Source organism: Miniopterus natalensis, chromosome 5 (genome assembly GCF_054644295.1).
Source record: "Miniopterus natalensis isolate mMinNat1 chromosome 5, mMinNat1.hap1, whole genome shotgun sequence".
Taxonomy (NCBI): domain Eukaryota; kingdom Metazoa; phylum Chordata; class Mammalia; order Chiroptera; family Miniopteridae; genus Miniopterus; species Miniopterus natalensis.
Window position 1 is genome coordinate 57,889,022 of NC_142085.1, and position 15,220 is coordinate 57,904,241.

The following is a 15,220-nucleotide window of genomic DNA, read 5'->3' on the forward strand; positions in this document are numbered from 1 at the left end:
CCTAGCTCGGCAGCTCCCTATGCTCATAGAATAAAATTCGAAGCCCTTCCATGGCTACTTCTCTGACTCATCCAAGTCTTGTTCAACCGCTGCTCCACTCCAGCCACAGTGGTCTCTTGGCTCATGTTCTAACACAGCAAACACACCCCAGTCCCCGCACCTTCCAGGTGCCATCTGCCCTACCTGAAACTTCTTTTTCTTCCACTTTGACTGTTTCCTTTTCAACTTAAGACTATGTCCTCCCATATCCTGTATGCCAACTATAGTTTAATTTTTAAAAAGATATCCCCCCCAATAAGACAGCCACAACAATAAAACAAATAAATTACCCCTACCCCCCCACACACACACAGTCTGGACCTTCTGCTTTATTGCGGTATCATTGGCATATAACATCACATAAATTTAAGGTGTACAACGTGATGGTTTGATATATGTATTATTGCAAAATTATTACCACAATAAGGTTAGTTAACAGTAGTGCTCAGAGAGGTGAGGGCAAAGGCAGGGGAGGTCTTGGAGACTGGTTCCAGGCAGGCCTTTTCATGGAGGGCTTTATTGGGGTTGGAACAGGATCCTGATACGAGTTCAGGGCTGAAGAATACAGAAAGGTGAGGATTTTGAGGCAAGGGGTTCAAAGAGTCCTGGGGAGTAAACAGACCTTCTAGTGAAAAGTTGAAGAGTTTGATTTTCATTTAAATGCATTTGGGAAGTTCCTGAAATAAACAATAAGGTGTTTGTAACCTTTTTCTTCCCTGACGAGAGTCTCCTGGATTAGTAAAATTATGTCAGTGTGGACAGCCAACCTTGTAAAGGCAGATGGTTTGGGTTCTCATCACTGCCTAAACATCTTTTCAATTTTGCATCCCCAGCACCATACCCTGCAGTAGGCATTCAGTAGATGAAGGGGTGAGTACGATGTAGTAGAACTTGGAGTTCAGTGATCGTGCTAAAAGGCTCCTTAGCAGGTCATCTTGGGCAAAAGACTCAACTCTTTGGGGCCTCAGTTTCCTCATCTGGCAAGTAAGAAAAGCAGTGCCTCTCTGCGCCGCCCCCCTCCCACCTCCACCCCACCATCCCAGGTTTACCAAGTGAACTAAGGTATTTGAAAAACCTTTTAGCCAGAGCAGACCCTGAAGGAAGGAAATCTGAAGCCACAGTGGTCCAGCCCACTCATTTTACAGATGACAAAACTGAACCTCAGATGTTTCTTTTTTATCAAAATTCACCATTCCTAGTCCCAGTCCTGTCAGAGTTTGCTCTCTGAGTCTGACCTGGCAGAAGGAATCTAATAAATTAATTTCTTTCCGGAGTTAATTATGGTTGTTGCCAGTGTAGGAGTACATCTAGAAACATTTTCATTTCACTGAGGAGATACATAATAGTGGGATTTCTTTCAGGTCTTTGAGCAGACTAGTAGAGAGAGATTTTGGAGGGACAGCTTCCAAGTGTTTCCCAATTTGCATGATAAAAATAATTGTTTCTGTAGGTACTATGTTTTGCATTGATTACTGGAGAAAACTCACATTAATGTTGATCTTCCACACATGCCCCAAAGTCTGGAAGATTCACCTTTTTTAAAATATGAAAACTAGAATGCTCAGACCCCCTGAAGTAAAAAAGCAGTAAACATTTCAAACAGATGAAAAATTAATCAACACATTGGAAAGAATCTTCAAATAGAAATGAGAGAATAGAAATCCATCCTAGCAAGATATGTGAACTTAGAAATTCAGGCTTTCTGAGCTTTCTCCCCTCTCCAATACTTTAATGTGTGTGTGTGTGTGTGTGTGTGTATGTACACATCAAAATTCAAAAGACACCTGGTGTTATAGGAAATATATATTTGGTCTTTGTGTCCCCTCCAACTTCCTTCCAGGTACAGAGCTCTTAAAACCCAGGGAATTTCCTGGGTGACAGTAGTGTCTTGTTAGTCAGAACAAGTCCCTGTCAATCATGTCAGAGTAAATGTAAATAACATGTTTTCCTGAGTTCTGTGAGCCATTCTTGCAAATTATCAAACCTGAGGAGGGAGTCCCAGGAACTCCCAATTTTGTTGGTAAGAAGCCCAGGTGGCCCAGGACTTGTGACAGCTGAAGTGAGGACCGTATTGTGAGACTGAGCCCCTTAATTGTGGGATCTGATGCTAACTCCAAGTAGATAACTAACGTCAGAATTGAATTGACTTACTGGACACCAGTTGATGTTGGAGAATTGAAGAATTACCGAGGTATAAAGGGTAAACGGTGAAAAATCACCTTAACAGTCCTGTTGCCTATTTTCCTCCTCTGTCCAGAGGCAACTGCTATTTTCAGTTACGTGGTGGGATGGACTAAATTGTATCTCCACCCAAAATTCATATGTTGAAGCCCCTAATCCCAATGTAATATAGTATTTAGAAATGGAGCCCTTGGGAGGTAATTAGGTTTCAATGATGTAAGGAGGGTAGGGCCCTCATAATGGGATTAGTGCCATTCTAAGCTCTCTCTCCGCCACGTGAAAACCCGGTGAGAAGGCAGCAACTACACAGCTGGAAGAGAGCTCTCACCAGAACCTGGCCCGCCGGCACCCTGATCCCAGACCTCCAGCCCCCAGAACTGTGAGAAAATAAATGTCTGTTATTTAAGCCACCCAGTCTACGGTATTTTGCTGTGGCAGACCGAGCTAACATACCTGGGTATCTTTTCAGGAATATTGTATGCATAAATAAACAAAAATAAATATATTTATATTAGTTTTCTTCCTTTTTTTACATGAATGGTTCTGCAACTTGCTATCATACTCTATCTTGGAGAATAGTCCAAGTCATTAGGTTTCTTTTTGTAATAGCTGAATAATATTTTTCCATTGTATGAATATACTGCAGTTCACTCAACCAAACTTCTATTGCTAAATATTTACATTGCTTCCAATTTTTGTGTAATTACATATAATGCTACAAAGAATAACTTTCACATATGCCATTTGCACATATGAGAGCTATTCGTTGGCTAAATTCCTAGAAAAGAATTGCTGGGTGAATGTATACTCATATCTATAATCTTGGTAAATATTACCAAATTGCCCTTCATAGTCATTGTGCCAATTTACACTCCATTCAGTATGTGTAATAGTGTTTGTTTTCCCCCCCACTCTCACCTACACAGTATGTTAGCAAACTTCCGAGATTTGCAAAATTAAAATATAAAATGTTACTTTATAGTTTTTCTTTCTTTCCTTTTTTTTTTTTTTTGCATGTTCTTATTATGTATGAGATTGAGTATTTTTTCATATATTTAAGAGCCTTTTGTGTATTCCTCCTACAATTTACCTCCTCTTTGGGGTGTTAGTATTTGTCTTGTTTTATAGGTGCTCTTTATTATCACTGAAAAATAAAACCTTTATGTGTGGCAAGAATTGCAAACTTCCCCCCAGTTTGTTGTTTGACTGTTGACTTTCCTTCTGGTGATTTTTTGTCATACTGCACTTTTTTATTTTTATATAGCTCAATTTAACAAACTTTTTTTTTTTAATCCTTACCTGAGGATATTTTTTCCATTGCTTTCCAGAGAAAGTGGAAGGGAGGGAGAGAGGGAGAGGGAGAGGGAGGAGAGAGAGAGAAACATCCATGTGAGACACACATCAATTGGTTGCCTCTCCCAGGAGCCCTGACGAGCGGGGATGGAGCCTGCAACCGAGGCACGTAGGTGCCCTTGACCAGGAGTCCAGCCCAGGACCCTTCATCCACGGGCCACGCACTCACCACTGAGCCAAACCAGCCAGGGCAAACTTTTCTTTTGTGGTTTCATACATACTTAGAAATTCTTTCCCCGCTCCAGGATGAAAATGTCTCCTTGCTTTTTTCTACTTCTCTTTACTTTGTATATTTAAGTCTTGTACCCATCTGAAATTTATTTTGATGTAAGGTATGAAGTATGAACCCAACATAATTTATTTTCAGAGAGTCACCCAGTTTATCCAACTCCATTGGCTAAATAACTCATTTTTTCCTCCTCTGATTTGAAATGCACCTTTATCACTTGCCAAACACCAGTAAATATTAAATACTATGTAGTATGTAAGTTTTGGGGTCTTTCTCAGGATTTTATACTCTATTCCATTCAGCTGCCTATTATGTGCTGACACTGCACTGTGTAAATGCTGTGACTTTATAATACATGTTAATATCTGTGTTGGTTCCCCCGCTTCTTTTTTATAATAGTCTTGGCTCTTCATGCCCATTTACTTTTCATATTAATTTGAAAGGCATCTTAATTGGTCTCAAAAAATTCCTTCTTTTTACTGAGGTTTTATTAAAATAAGAAAAGTTGACATGATTATGAGGTTGACTCTACTCAAAAGCAGAACTCACCTTTTTATTTGCCCACCTTCTCTCCTGTACTCTTCAATAGTGTTCTAAGTTTTCTTTTTATTTATTTATGTAAATTGGTTTAATTGACATATAAAGTTATATTAGTTTCAGGTGTACAACACAATGATTCTACATTTGTATACATTGTGAGATGATCACCACAATAAGTCTCGTGAACATAGTCACAAAAAATTATTTTCTTGTGATGAGGACTTTTAAGATTTACTCTCTTGGCAACGTTCAAATATGCCATACATTACATCTCCATGATTTATTCACTTTATAACCTTTCGTGCCTTTTGACCTCCTTCACCCATTTTGCTCCCCCCACACCGATCGCTGGCAACCAAAAATCTGTTCTTAGCATAATGCCCTCTAGGTACATCCATGTTGTCACAAATACCAAGATTTTATTCTTTTTTTATGGTTAAATTATATATATATATAATAGCATTTTTCTTTATTCATCCATCATTCATCATTAGACACTTAGGTTGTTTCCATACCTTGGCTATTGTAAATAGTGCTGCAGTGAACATGGGGGTGCGCATGTTTTTCGAGCTGGTGTTTTTGTTTTCTTTGGATATATCCCCAGAAGTGGGATTGCCGGATCACATGGCTTGAAGCTTCTGAGGGGCCTCCAGGCCGCTTCCCACAGTGCCCGCGCCACTGTACAGCCCCCGCAGTGCACCAGGGCTGCGTTTACCCACATCCTCGCCAGCGGTGGCTGTCTTCTTGCCATGCTGACGACAGGCATTCTAACAGGCGTGAGGGGATATCTCGCTGAGGTTTTGATTTGCATTTCCCCGGTGATTAGTGATATGAAGCATCTTTTCATGTAACTGTTGGCCTTAAGTTTTTCTTTAATGAGAATGTCCATGTTTTTTAAGTTTTTATTTTTTCAGGTACAATGTAAATAGGGTCTTCCATTACATCTTCTAAATGATTATTGGTTTTATATTTAAAAGGCTGTTTATTTTTGTGTACTTATTTTTTTAACCTGACAAATTACTTCCTATATTGTGAGATTTTTCAGGCGACTCTCTTTAACTTTCTAAGTATAGCATTACTTCATCTGCAGATAGTGATTTCTACCTCTTGTTTTTTTACTATACCTCTAGTTTTTTCTGTTTAATTGAATTATCTAGTACCTGCAGATTAATGTTAAATAATTGTAGTGTTACTAGACATCTTTGCCTTGTTTCGTACTCTAGTGGAAACATATATTGTTTCTCCATTAAGCTCAATGCTGCCTTTTAGGCTAAGCAAGATTTTGTCATTTAAGAAAGAATCCACCTGTTGCCAGCTTATTGCATATTTACCAGGAATGGATATTGAATTTTAGCAAATGCCTTCTTACTACGTATTGGAAAGATAATATTAATCTTCTATCATAATAATAGATTCCCTAATATTGAATAGTCTCCCATTTATGAATTCCTAATTGTTAATGTTATTATTCTTTTAATGTGCTACTAAAGCCTGGTTGCTAGTATTTTTAATGGATTATTGGATTGATATCCTGAATTGTCATATGTGAGGTCACACTATGGTTTTCTTGAGCAAATATTGTTGCGATGTTATGTTGGCTTCATATAAAACAGTTTGGATACTTTTTCTTTGCTCTGGAAATTTAAATAGCATTGGAGTCATCTGTGTCTTTCATAAAGTTTCCTTATTTTTTTAACGATTCCTTGCTTTACCAACTTCTTTATTTAATCAACCATTTACTTGTCTCATCTGCCTCAGATGAAAATATGTTTATTATTTCTAAATTTGACAACTATAGTTACCCTTATACTAACCATAAAGATATTGAAATGAGGAAATAATCAGAGAAATGTACAAATGTCTATATGCAAGTTTCAATGCAGTATTACTTATAATAAAAGCAAAAACGGAAGCAATTTAAGAACTAAATATTCTCAGAGGACTGGTTAAAGTACAGTGTTTTCTATATAATTAAATACTCTGAAGCTATTGAAAATAATGTTTTTGTATGGGAGAATAAGACTATTATTTTTTAATACAATCCTAAAATTGTCTAGTTTTTAACACTAGGAAATTATTATTTTTATAACCAATAATATATAAATTAAAATGATGGTGTACTTGCATATTAATATGGAAAAATGTTCACAATAGATGGTGATGCATGTTTCAAAGCAATATGATCCCATTTTTGTAATGTGTGTCCCTATGGTTACAGGAAAAAAGTTTGGAAGTGATTTTCTTGGTCCAATTAAACTTTGGAGGTTATTTATTTTTTGTTTACTCTTACTTTCCACTTTTTCTAGGGTGATGAATTATTTGGATGGATGGGCAGATGGGCAGATAGATAAGTGAATGGATGAAATGCAGTATTTTGGGATTAAATAAGAGCCTTTATAGAATTAACTGGGTGAAAGGTCAAGAATGCTAGCTGGCTCCAGTCCACCCAAATAAGAAGTTTCCCAGTACAAACCACTAGTGAAAAGAAGAAAGTATTTTCTAGTTCTCTCCATCTTTCAGCCCAAAGATTAGAAAATGAGCAGCCACTGTCTGGCTGGACTGCCTAGTGTAGTGGCTCTGAGTTTCCAGGCCTGGGAGAGAGGAGAAGCAGACAAGTATATATAGACCTCATCCTTCATAATGGCCACAGTCCTTAAGTGTCTTCCATCCTTCAAGGGAAGGGTAAGCCAAATGGATAAATGCTATAAATCAGTGGTTCTCTAAGTTGGTCCCAGAACAGCAGCAGCATGAAGAACTTGTTATAAATGCTGATCACCAGGCCCACCCCAAAAGCTCTGGGAGTGGGACCCAGCAATCTGTGTTTAATAAAGCCCCAGGTGATTCTGAGGCCTACCAACCATTTACATAAATATTCCCAGTCTAAGAAGGTTGTCTGAGGCAGGGTGGTCTAACTGCCAGGGGAGAAGAAAAGTCTTTGCCCTTCTAAGAAATTCTGGAACACACTACTAGTTTCCAGAAAATTCCAGAAAAGTTTAAAGTCAGCACACTCACAATAAGCTGAGGAAGATTCCTGAGTTTCAGGCACCTATGTTGCATGTTAATCAAGCCTTTAACATATGTCTGCAAATATCTATAGAATACTATAGAATATAATATATAGAACGTGTACATATCCTACAGTACGATATTAGAATAACAGAATGTCACAGCTGCTTGCACCTGGGAGATCATTCTGGAACAACCCCCTCCTGCCTCCCGGTTCTTACAAATGAAGACACTGTGCTGAGAGAGGTGACTTGACAAATGGCAAAGTACAAATAGGTAGATGTTGGTTTATTCGTATTTGTTCCGAATAGACCCCAAGAGGTGTCTAACTAAGATTACTTTAAAATGTACCAAATAAATAAACCTAAGTGTCTCCCGTAACTACCAAATGAAGCAGCTCTGGAGGAGGCCAAAGATTCCAAGAGAGTAAGATCTTTGCCTCTCTAGACCACTGACAGCAATCTCTAGACCTCATTCATTCACAAGCTTTCTCACTGAGAATGAGTTTCAATTAATGACAAAACTCAAAATGAATCTCAAACCTTTCCTGGAAAGGCCAAGGTGAGCAGTCTAACTCAAATATTTTCCTCCCAAGTAATTTCACATCAATTCTTTTCTAAAATACATTTTCTACATCAACCTTTAAAATAAACATATGCTCCTCAAGAATGCTAGATAACACTAAGCTACATTTGGTAATTCTTAAATTAATAACAATCCTACATTCGGCAAGATTTTTTAGTTAAAGCTCTATTTCAACAAATACCAGGGACAAAGCCAATAAATAATTATTTGAAATAAGTGGGTCAAGTAGTCAAGGCTTAGGTCATTGTTTTGTTTTATAAACATGTTTTGTTATTGTTGTAATGGTATTTCTATATAGGATCCTTTGAGTTTATGATTTAACTCCTCCATGGAACTTGGACTCTTCCTTGAAACTTTTGCATATAGTCAAATAAAAAGAGTATAATCATTTTGGAATCACAGTTCTGGAAAGAAACATTAGAAAATAAATATGTTTTTACATACAAATTACTTTGCTGATAACTGGGGGTACAACCAGAGAAATTTAACACTGAGTCCCCACCTTTAAATAGCTTCATTTCCAATAAAAACATTAATCAGACTCATCTAGGCAGAACTGAAAGCTAAGAAAGTTCAAAACAGAGTTTAGTGGTCATATCTTATTTTTGTCATTAGATGTCCCTTCACCTTCATTTTCATAAAATATTTTCTTCTGGGAGCAACTTTCTCGTCCTCTCTTAAGCAGAAACAGATCCAGGTTTTGTGAAACTTGAAGTTTATACAATTTGCAGAGACCACTTTGGTGAATAAAGAATTATAAATACAAGATTATTTAGAATAAGAAAAAAATCACAATGCATTACAAATTTCAAAGAGTTGACAAATACAAAAAAAAAAATCACAAAATCTCAAACACCAACCTAATAAATAGTTTTATTACTGAATGCTCTGACACTCTCTATAATCCTTTTCTCCTCCATAACATTGTTTGCTGGATCAAACCTTACCTGAAGCTAAAGAGATATCTGGACTTTTCTGTTACAAAGGCCAATATTTCTCTTTATTGTTTAAGGAACTTTTAGTTATTTGTAACATAGAATACTAATTCATACAAAGATACATGAAGACTCATAATAAGCTTTAAAAGCAGATGGGCCTCAGCTCAGGAGGAAAAGCACTTGAGAATTCATCCCAACTTGCAAAATATAGAATGATTTGTGCAATCACACACATCAATTCCCTCCAATAGCAGGAGGAATTTAGAATCACTTAATTTTTCAAACTGTGTGACAAATGTAATTGAACCACACAAGGATATGGGGGGGGGGGGGTATGTGAGAGAATAGAGACATTTGTAAGGTCAGAACAATAAAACGAAAAGATTATTAATTGCCTTTACCAAGTATTTAGTAATTAGCCCTTAATGGGAAATGGTTACATGGGTGCTTTGATGTAGTTGTTTAGAATTAATCATTGTCTAATACTGCTTTATTTCCACAGAGAAATAGTCAATCTGTGTAAAGATGGGGGGGAAAGTGGGGAAAAGTTTAATTGACTAAAAGCTGCATTTACTTAAAATCCATTAAGGAAGGGCATTTGAAAGAAGCAAACAGAAACCATAAAGCGCTTTGAGACATAAATGAGCCGTGGGAAACAAGAGCTCTGAGACAGAAAATTCTTTACAACTTTTTTGCTGTATGGGAAAACAAATGGTCGTTTTGAAAGTGGGTGAGCTCAGTGTGGTTCTATTTGGAATAATGAAAGAAAGGAGCCAAAACAGTAATTGCAGAATGAGATTCGGAGCAGAATCCTGCTGGGATTCATGATCTGATTGCTGCCAGCTAAGAGCAGCGAGGTCAAAGCCCCTAAGTTCTAGCATGTCTTTTACCACTGTGGTTTCTTTAATGATGGTCTTTTTGGATTTACCTAGAACCCTAAAAGAAGGAAGGGGCAGAGTGATTTAGAGGCTTACAGAAACAGTTAATATTTGGGAAGGATTTTCTTTGCAACAGTTTGACAAAATGACTTCAGTTACTGCTCATTGTGGAAAGATAGGTTCCGTGGCAGAATCACTGCCCCACGGGGTAGAGCCTCGGAGAGCCCTTCATCCAGGACGCACTCTGCACATGAATTAAGGAACTCACTGAAGGCCACAGAGTCCGCAACTCTGCATAACTCAGGTCAAACACCATGAAAGGCTATTCAATGAAATCGGTCTCCTGCGACCCCACTTACACTCCTCACAGGCAGCCAATGTTAACAGTTCCTTTTGTTCCCTTCCAGAAACTTCTCCTGTGGGTAGGCGCATACATATCGCGCTCTTTACCCAGTGAGAGCAGCCCATAGACATTCTGCACCTTGCTTTGTTTTTTTAACTTCACGCTACATTGACATTGAGTAGTGCAAAGCTAGATTATTTGGAAGATCGTAGACAAAAATGGGAAGAGGAGAGGTGGTTGAAGACCCATCAGCATGTTTTTTAAACTCAAGTAAATTACTAGTTCAAAACTTTTACCCTTAGGTCTGTGCTACATGCTTAAAAATGTATATTGACCAAAACCAAGGTACATAATGTATATACACTGCAGCAATTATGGGTTCATTTGTTTTAATAAAAATGTGTGCGAAACTGTGAAGACATTTGAGCATAGTATTAACCTTTTCCTAAAGAACAAACAAACATAGGGAGATCTTTTATTTCTTTTATAGCCCTATTATTAATCCTGAGAAACTGTGCCCACCATGTTACCTACCTGCATGTTTTCAGTCCAGCTCTGTGGGTGTATGTGTGTTTAACAGGTACTCACCTGGGTTTTTTACAGTCATTTTGTAGGGAAATGCCGCAGAACCAGCATGGGGTTAGGATTGTTCGCCTCCCACTTAAATGCTGCTGCATAACACTCCCCAGCTGGGATTGGGCTGATTTCTCACAAGAGCTGATTTAAGTGTTGAAAGGCCTTGGAAATTTTCAGGTTTTACTGGGTTCTGAGCACTGCCCTCTTCTCAGCATATTCAAAAGGCAAAGTCTTGTTCCATTTCTCCTGCCCTTCCAAATAGGAAAGTTCAGTCTGTGTCCCGTGGTAAATTGCACTGCAGAGAAACCATCTGTCCATTCCATCCAATGAACCTATGGCTATAGCCAAAAATCTTTGGAAAAAAGACCAAGTTGGAGATTTGTACTATCTGATTTCAAGAATTATTATAAAGTTCCAGCCCGGCCGGGCATGGCTCAGCGGTTGAGCGTCGACCTAGGATCCAGGTGATCGGGGTTTGATTCCCAGTCAGGGCACATGCCCTGGTTGCAGGCTCGATCAATGACTCTCATCACTGATATTTCTATCTCTCTCTCCCTCTCCTTTCCTCTCCCTGAAATCAATAAAGGTATATTTAAATAAATAAATAAATAAATAAATAAATAAATAAATAAATAAATAAATCCAGCAATTAAGACAGTGTGCGTTGGCATAAAGGTAGATAGATAAAGCAGTTGAACAGAAAGTCCGGAAATAGATTCACATATATATTGAATTGTCTTTTGACTTCTGACAAAGATCCTAAGGCAATTCAATGGGCAAAGGATAATATTTTCAACAACTGATGCTGGAATAAATTGGATGGTCATGGAGGGAGAGGAGGGAGAGGGAAAGAAAGAGAAAAAGAAGGAGGGAGAGGGAAGGGAGGGAGGGAGGGAAAGATAAAGACAATCAACCCTTACCTCACATTATAAAAATTAACTTAATATAGATGAAAGACATAAACAAAGAATTAAAGTTATAAAACTTCTAAAAGAAAATTATACTATTATCTACTGCTAAGTAACACTATTTCCACCAACTTCGTGGCTGAAAACAACACACATTTATTATCTCACAATTTCTGTGGGTCAGAGTCCAGGCATGGGCAGGGAGTCCTCTGCTTAGGGTCTCACAAGGCTACAGTCAAGATGTTAGCCAAGCTGTGGTCTCATTCAAAGCTCAACTAGGGATGTTGATTGGCAGAATTTAGTTTCTTGCAGTTGGAGGACTGAGGACTTCAATATCTTACTGGCTGTTGGCCAGAGGCTACCCTCAGCTCTTAGATGCCACCCACAGTTCCTTGCCACGTGGGGTTCCAACATGATCACTTGCTTTCTCAAAACCAGACAGAAAGAGACCCCCAGCAAAGTAGATGCTAAAATCTTAAGTCACATAATCATGTATTCACACATAATCGCATACATCCCATCTGTATTACCATATTCTATTGGTTACAAGCAAGTCATAGGTCCTGCCCACACTCAAGGCCAAATACAATAAAATAATTGAAGAAAATATATAGCTTTTCTGTATTGATGGGGGGGGGGGGGAATGTACACAACTATTATACATCCTTCATTTTCCTGTTTAAAAAAGTAGTTTACATACTTATTTCTTATATGCTGAATTGTATAGTGGTACCTTTTCCATGTATGTTTTTTTTTCTTTTTTTATTGAGGTATAATTGACATGCAATGTTATATTAGTTTCAGATGTATAACATGATTCAATATCTGTATATATTACAAAATGATCACCACAATAAGTCTGGTTAACATAGTTACAGATGTTTTTTCTTGTGATGAGAACTTTTAAGATCTACTCTCTTATCAATATGCAATGCAGTATTAGTAACTATAGTTGCCATGCTTTGCATTACATCCTAAGACTTATTTATTTAATAACTTGTAGTTTATATCTCTTAACCCCTTTCACCCATTTTACTCACTTTCCACCCCCAGCCTTTGGAAACCACTAATCTGTTCTCTGTATCTCTGAGCTCAGTTTTTCCTTTTTTTAGATTACACATAAAAGTGAGATCATATGGTATGTGTCTTTTTCTGTCTGACTTATTGCACTTAGCATAATGTCCTCTAAGTCCATCCATCTTATAGCAAATGGCAACATTTCATTTTTTATGGCTGAATAATATTCCAATGTATATATCACATTTTCTTTATCCATTCATACACCAATGGACACTTAGGTTTCCATATCTTGGGGCTATCGCTTTGTTTTGTTTTTTTAAAATATATCTTTATTGATTTCAGAGAGAGAAAAGGAGAGGAAGAGAGAGAGATAGAAACATCAGTAATGAGAGAGTCATTGATCGGCTGCCTCCTGCACGCCCCGACTGGGGATCAAGCCTGAAACACGGGCATGTGCCCTGACCGGGAATCACACATCCTTCATTTCCGATCGCCTGGACCCCAGGTCGACACTCAACCGCTGAGCCACACCCGGCCGGGCTCTTGGGGCTATAGTAAATAATGCTGCAGTGAACATGAGGTGCATATATCTCTTCAAATTAGTGTTTTCATTTTCTTTGGTAAATATCCAGAAGTGGAATTGCTGGATCATATGGTAGTTTTATTTTTAATTTTTAGGAACTCCCATACTGTTTTCCATAGTGGCTATATCACTTCCCAGTCCCACCAATAGTGCATCAGGGTTTCCTTTTCTTCACATTCTCTCCAGAAGTTGTTATCTCTTGTCTTTTTTATAACAGCCATCCTGATAGGTATGAGGTGATAACTCATTGTTGTTTTCATTTGTATTTCCTGATGATTATTGATGTTGAGCATCTTTTCATGTACCTGCTTCTTCTTTGGAAAAATGTCTTCTTTGGGGAAATGTCTATTCAAATCAACCCTCCCGTTTTTCAATCAGATTGTTTGTTTGTTTATTTGATATTGAATTGTGTGAGTTCTTTATATATTTTGGATTTTAGCTCTTTATGGGATATATGATTTGCAAATATTTTCTCCCATTAAGTAGGCTACCTTTACATTTTGTTGATAATCTCCTTTGTTGTGCAGAAGTTTCAATTTGACGTAGTCCCACTTGTTTATTTTTCCCTTTTTTTTTTTGCTTTGGTGTCAAATCCAAAATAATAATAATAATCTCAAAGATCAATTTCAAGGAGCTTACTGCCTATTTTCTTTTAAGAGTTTTATGGTTTCAGGTCTTACATTCAAAACTTTAATCCATTTTGAGTTACTTTTTGTCTGTGCTGTAAGACAGTGGTCCATTTTAATTCTTTTGCATGTTGCTGTCCAGTTTTTCCAACACCATTTATAGGAGAGACTGTCCTTTCCCTATTGTATATTCTTGGCTCCTTTGTCGTAAGTTAATTGACCATGTATGCATGGGTTTATTTCTTACCTTTTTATTTGTTCCATTGATCTATGTGTCTGTTTTTATTCCAATACCATAGCGTTTTGATTACTGTAACTTTGTAATATAGTTTGAAATCAGGGAGCATGATACCTCCAGCTTTGTTCTTCTTAGAACTGCTTAGCTATCTAGGGTCTTTTGTGGTTCTATACAAACTTTAGGATTCTTCTATTTCTATGAAAAATGCCATTGGGATTTTGATAGGGATTGCATTAAATATGTGGATTTCTTTAGGTTGTATGGACATTTTAACTCTATTAATTCTTCCAATCTATGAACAGGAATATCTTTCCATTTATTTGTGTCTTCAATGTCTTTCATCAATGTCTTATAGTTTTCAGAGTACAGGTCTTTCACCTCGTTTAAATGTATTCCTAGGAACTTTATTATTTTTGATGCAATTGTAAATAGGATTTTTTAATTTCTCTTTCTGATAGTTTGTTATAAGTGTATAGAAAAACAACAGATTTCTGTATATTGATTTTCTGTATCTGTGAACAAAAAAATGAGTAAATTCTAACAATCAATAGAAAATTAAAATACTAGCCTTCTGTGATGGATATTTCTTTACATTTGATAAAATATCAGGATTCCTTTAGACTGCTGCTCCCCTTGTGTGGGGATAGCCCCGCCCAGACGTACATGCTCAAAGGTGCCCCAGCAACAACACTTTTTGCCAAACAACTTTTGTTAACCATCTTGTGCCTTGAACAAACTTTCCCAAATCAAATCTGATCAATTACTGTATAAAATATACCAGGGCATCTTCTAAATTTTCATTGTAATATTTCTGCCACAAGAGGGCACAGTGTGACTGTGCAGACTGTGCAAAACACCATTTCCTGTAGGGCCTTAAGACGCCTTCTTGCTAGTTCTTATTATGTTTCCTGCAGGCCATCAAGTTCATGGGTTTTATTATAGCCTTGCAAATTAGTAGAAAAAATTTACTAGCCCATAAACATTTTATCAGCGTCATCTTGCTCCTGGGGGCAGATTGGTAACAAAATAGCTGAAGGCACTGTTCCGCATTACTTACTCAGCTATGAAACTAATGATTATTATGCAACCATTAGGAAAAAAAGTTTCTAGCTTTTTATTTTCTCCTTGCAAAGGGTGTGCAGTACAGTGGATGTGGGCATAAGTGTGACCAAATAAA